Source organism: Etheostoma spectabile, chromosome 4, assembly GCF_008692095.1.
Source record: "Etheostoma spectabile isolate EspeVRDwgs_2016 chromosome 4, UIUC_Espe_1.0, whole genome shotgun sequence".
Taxonomy (NCBI): domain Eukaryota; kingdom Metazoa; phylum Chordata; class Actinopteri; order Perciformes; family Percidae; genus Etheostoma; species Etheostoma spectabile.
In genome coordinates, this window is record NC_045736.1 from 13,401,253 (window position 1) to 13,407,252 (window position 6,000).

Sequence of the window (6,000 nt, forward strand, 5' to 3'; positions counted from 1 at the left end):
ACATTAAAGAGGAAGAGATTATTTTAAATATATACAGAATACATCAATATTGTTGCCTGGTTGTTTGAGAATTTGCATTTGGTACACAGCTTTGGCAACATGGTTTTCTATTTGCAGGCATGCCAATTAAGTCACTGAAGTCAAATCAAACAGAATCAGAAAGAGGAAGATAGAAACAGAAATAGATAGAAGGAAAAGAGGGGGGGGGGGAGACAAAAGAGCGAGTGTACGCAGTCTCAATGTGAACTAGCGGGGAGTAAGATTCAAGCCGTGGCCAGTAATTCATAAGCAGAGCACGTACAGACTCACAAGCTCACCCTCTGACCACACACACACACACACAAACACACACACAAACATACACACACACACACACACACACACACACACACACACACACACTCACACAACACACACACACACACACACACACACACACACACAGTCACACCAGGAGTCTGAACAAGCCTGAGACACATTTCAGCTCCATATCTAATCCAACAGCCATTCAAATGTCACCGCCAGAACCTTTGACCCCTGTGTACGCAAAACAACACACACCCACACATACACACACAAACACACACACACACACACACACACACACACACACACACACACACACACAGTCTACACCATTCTCACTATCTCAAGACAGTTATACCCACACTTTAAAGAGCATTAGAAACTATGTTACAGGCTAAAACTGTGAAAAGTGTGTTCATCAGATTAGGAGGTGACACACACTCACCTCAGAGTGGAATCCGGTGCTCCGCCGCGCTGTGGTGTGGAAATGAGGGGCTGCACCCGGGTCCTCACACAGACACATGCACACATGCGTGCGCACGCTCACGCTCAGAGGCGAGGTATGTGTGAGGACAATGAGACTGGACTGGATGGAGCTGAGGAGCGGTAGGAGTAGGAGAACAGAGGAGGAGGAGGAGAGAGGGAGGGAGGAGGGAGGGAGATGTGTGGTTGGGCGGGAAGGTGAAGAGAGAGAGAGAGAGAGAGAGAGAGAGAGAGAGAGAGAGAGAGAGAGAGAGACTGGGTGAATAAAGAAATACAGTGAAAGAAGAAAAGAAGTGTCCAAAAAAAAAAATGTGAAAAGGGTCCCTCTAAATAGGAGTCCCTCTTGTTGCATTCTTGTGCGTGTGTGTGTCTTCAGTGTGTAAAATTTGTTAAGGTGACCGTGTGTGTGTGTGTTAAATGAGTGTGTGTGTTGTGGTGTGTGTGTGTGTGTGTGTGTGTGTTGTGTGTGTGTTTGTTCGGGACTGAGATTTGCTGTCTGAGGTGTAGGGTGTGGTGTGTGTGTGTGTGTGTGTGTGTTGTGTGTTGTTCGCTCTCCAGCCTATGTCTCGCACATCAGTTTCAGCTGCTTGAGCAGCATCAGCGAGTGCTTTCTTGTGCTCGTCCTGTGTGTGTGTCTGTCTCTTTGTCGTCTGTCTCGTGCTCATCTTGTAGTGTCCTCCTCTCGCTGGGGAGAGGCATACACCAACTAATCTCTTTCAAAGCTCTCAACCTTCACGTTCATCTCCTCTCTCTCTCTCTCTCTCAGTCTCTCTCTCTTTCTCGTCTTTCTTGGAAAAGTCGGCTTATCCCAAAAGCTTTTCACGATCTCTCAAACACATTTAGTACGTCGATCCTGCTTTCTTTCGTTTTCTCTTGTTATCTCTTGAAGAAAAAAAACGGTCCGGCTTAACTTGAGTTTATAGAAAAGTCCTAAAACTTATTTTATCAAAAAAATAAAAAGATCCTGTGTTTGGTCTACATATAGTTTATCTTATTTCTAGAGCTCAATAATTAAAAAAAAACACAAGCGGGTCCAACACCGTAATCCGTGTTATCAACGCGGAGAACCCCAAAAAAAAATCACATTTTCCCAAATAAAACACTAAAAATTATTTCCTTGTGTATTTGAGCTTACATAAACGTATATTCTTATTTTCTAGAGCTCAATTGCAATCTAAAAACTAAAACACCAATGACATGTCCTAAACAACACCTGTAAATCCCGCGTTTAATCAACCGCTGGAAATAGTCCCAAATATGGTAAATGCATCATTTCCTCCCCGTAAACTACACCGCCAAGCTGTTTAAGGAAATTATTTAGCCTTTGTTAGAAATTAAACTATATATTTGTGCATGACGTATGTCTTGGTCTTGTGCTTGGAGAGCCACAGACAGAGTAAAGAAGTTGGAAAGTACTGAAAGACGCCCAAAAAGACGGTTGGTTTTGGTTCATGGGATATGTGGACAATATGAAAACAAAAATTTTAAAAAACACAGACATTAAACTTGAACTTAAATTTAGTGTAAAAAACTGAGATTTTTGTGTCCAGCTCACACCAGCATTCACGTATAATAAACACAAATACACAATCACACACACCTTGCGCTCCAGGTGTGTGTGTGTGTGTGTGTGTGTGTGTGTGTGTGTGTGTGTGTTTGTGTGTGTGTGTGTATGTTGTGTGTGTGTGTGTGTGTGTGTGTGTGTGTGTGTGTGTGCGTGGGTGTGCCGTGCAGCTTCAATCTCCCGGCTCAGCCACAGAGACGCCAATCTCCACATCCAATTATTTGCTTCTCAAAGGCAGACAGATGGAGAGAGGGAAAAAAAACAGAGAGTGAGGTAAAGAGAGACAGAGTTCGAGTTAGAGAGAGAGAGAGAGAGAGAGGCTCTTTCAGGCTATGCATAAGGGGAATTAATTAGAACGAAAAAGAAATGGATGGAAGAGAAAGTCTCTTCTTCGCTCCGAGTCCGGAGAATAGTTTCACAATTAGTCAAAATCCCAAACAGAGCCTGTGGACGCAACTCAGCGGAGAGCGAGAGAGAGAGAGAACGTGCACTAGAGAGAGCGAGAGAGAAGGAGATTAAAAGAAAAAAAAAATGCTGAAAGGAACAGAGGAAGCTGAAGTTTTTCACTAAAATGATTGGCGCGAGCGTGTTATGTATGTTTTTTTTGTTTCTTTCTTTTTGTGATGTGTCTCCATACCCTCCTGAGGCGAGCGCTGTCCTTCCTTCCTTCCTTCCTTCCTTCCTTCCTTTCTTCTTTCTTTCTCAGTCCTTTTCTTCTTCTTTCAGTCCTCTTCAGCACTTTTTCTTCACCTTCTTCTCCCTCCTTCTGCCCTCCTCTGTCCGGGATATTCCATCAAAGAAGAGTCGTGCTCACGGTGGATGGAGGCATCGCTGCGCTCCAAACACACTCCAGCTTTTGCGGTCTTCTCCTTTTTGACTCTTTTCTCCTTTTTCCTTTTGTCTTGTCAATTTCGTCGGCCGGAGCATTTTTTCTTTCTTCCCAGCGGAGGTGACACACAGCGTAGGGGGTTGGGTTGAGGACAAGGAGGGGTGGACAGAAAGAGAGAACAAAAAAAGGAGGGAAAAAGAGCAGACGTAGGTAGATGGAACAGAGAGCGGGGAATGACAGGAAGAGGCAGGTGGAATGGGTAGTGACACATCGCGGAGGTGTGTGTCTGCGCGTAATGTGAGTGTGTCAGAGCACGGGGGCCGTCCTTTAGCCGACATACCAACGAGGAAGAGGTGGAGGAGGAATAGACGGATGGATGGATAGAGGGAGTAATACAGCAGGCAGGCCACCTCCTCCCTTACATACACACACATTTGCTTAGTTCATTGTCATTCACTCAATTTCGCCGTGACACGCACGGCTAACCTACTCACGGAGCCGGACCCTGAACTGAATCCTAATGGAGGAGAGGGACAGAGGAGGATGAGGAGGAGGAGGAGGAGGAGGAGGAGGAGGGTGTATCAGGCGAGCAGGTGTCCCTTCTGCATCCATTGTTCCCTGTCAATGTGTGTGTGAGTGTGTTTCGAGTCCTTCCAGTGTGTGTACACGCGCGTGCAAATACAAGCATGTGAGCTCTTTCTTGTGGTAAAGTAGCTGAAAGAACACACACGTGCGTCTGTTACAGTTACAGGCTCCACTTCTATTTTGGGATTCAAACTGCCGTCAGCCAAAAGAATGCCAACTTCAAAAGAGAAAGTATCGCAAGGATTCAGTGTCTCCCTGAGAGGAAGTTGTCTGCATGGAACTGAACAGACAGCTCAAATCTCTTTTTTTTTTCTCCTCTCTAATTTCAAAAGGAGTCTACGGAGCCCCAGACATGACATACTGAAAGACTTAAGTACATTTTGTGGCCATGAAATGCTAATTTGTGGCTACAACACCTTGAGTGAGTAAATCATGTAACTTTCCTTCAATGGTCCATGTTACAAGATCCCATACCGTGCCGACAAGCACCAATTAGCTCAGATGAATCAACTGAGGAAGAACAATGTGCTCCCCAAGCTTTGGTTTCAATCAATCACATGAAATCGTTCACACAGTTTCTTGCATGGAGATTAAAAGTACATTTTTTTAAATGTAGTTGACTAAACAATCTTACCACAACGCCTATTTAGCTCAGGCCGAGAGAGTGACGGAAGAAAAACCCGAACACGAAAACACAACATTCAACTCAACATTCAACTCAAGTATACAAAACGGTCTCATCTTCATCTTATTTGAGGTTTAACCCTTCACAAAACTGTCTGTTTTTGTTGCGTAGAAACATGGTGATTACCTCCCTTGTGCACTTTTTGATGATGTGTACCTGCATTGCGCTTTGTTTCTAAATTTGTCTGCACTACGCTGTGTGCCCTACGTCACAGTGAGTAAAGAACACACTTAACATATGCGTATTTTGTGACAAGAAGAATGGACAACAACATGAAGGAGAGAGCATACCTGGACATTATGAAAGGTCAGAATGAGTCACATTGAAACCTTCATGTCGTTACGTTGTTGTAACGCACAGAGGGAGACAGAAAACACAACGCTGTGGTTGCTTCAACGTGTTTGGACTTTATCTGTTCATGTCTGCAGCTACTGTTACAATGTAGGGAACAATGGAGACATGTCCTTTTGCTGCATGGGTCCACTTTAATGAAATTACATAGCCGGCTGGCAGGCAAGCATCACTTTGGTGGGATTAATCAATTTGGGTGGAAAAATGTGCTCTCCAAGCACGTGTTAAGCACCTATTTAAGGCTGTAGGAACGGCTAAGCTGTTAATGGTGTTGATCACCTTTCGCGTGACAATCAAGCTTAGTGTCCAAACAAAACGCAAAGTCCAGCAGGTGCACGCACACCTCTGGCGTTACTGTGACTGACCCAACCTCATGCCCACTCCGAACTGGTAAAACACGGCAAAACTGTGGCTGTCAGCGTCTAAAGGGACGAAAAAGGCACGTGTGTATGACGTGCTGGGGAGAGCAGCAGCTATACGGGGTTTAGCGAGTAGAATGTAAGGCGGAAATAAGACTTTCACCCAGGAGACCGGGATTCGTCTCCCACGTGGCACCTTTCCTAAAGTCGCTTTCACCTTTGACCGTTACGTTGTCCCTGCGTGTCGTGGAAACAAAACCCACCCACGACCTTTTCCTTAACATAACAGCATCAGAAGGGACTCCGATAGTCTAAAGGAGACTTTTAGCATCAATAACAACGACAAAGGCCAAGCGTCCGTATTTTACGAGATGGACTGCCCACATATTTAAAAATCTCACTTGTAAATTGCAATTACAGTAAATGCTTCTAGAGATAAGTAAACAGGCTTTTCACATACCAGTGAAATGTCTCCGGCTTTCAGAAAATAGTGTAATAAATGGCCTGAAGTATAAAAGACAGTTTATTAGCTTTACATTTATTCCATTATTTTTGCACTGCATATTAAGTGATTGAATTAGTGGTTCAATGCAAGTTAGGGCTGTACTCTTGGTATGCTATTTGTTTGAATGAAACAGGGTTTCATTTTTGTGTTGTTCATACAGTGAACTCTACTGCAACACTTATGTTTGCCCATATGATCATCAAAGCCTCATTGAATCTTAAAACTGCTCATATTATGCTGTTTGGCTTTTTCCCTTTCCTTTGTTGTGTTATTTGTGCAATTCATAGGTTTACAAAGTGAAAAAGCCCAAAGTCCCCCCCAAAGGGACTTACC

The 6,000-nt window shown here is 44.1% G+C and overlaps 1 long non-coding RNA gene across 2 annotated transcripts in view; it reads right to left on the reverse strand.

Moving 5' to 3' along the window:
- The window catches only part of LOC116687876 (uncharacterized), a 38,784-nt gene extending 35,193 nt beyond the window's left edge, over positions 1 to 3,591 (reverse strand). For both annotated transcript variants that reach the window (XR_004331652.1, XR_004331653.1), the window contains exons 1-2: positions 2,991 to 3,591; positions 752 to 902 (exon numbers count right to left, since the gene is read on the reverse strand). This is a non-coding gene — a long non-coding RNA (uncharacterized LOC116687876). The remainder of the gene's footprint in view (positions 1 to 751; positions 903 to 2,990) is intronic.
- Between the last annotated feature and the right edge of the window lie 2,409 nt (positions 3,592 to 6,000).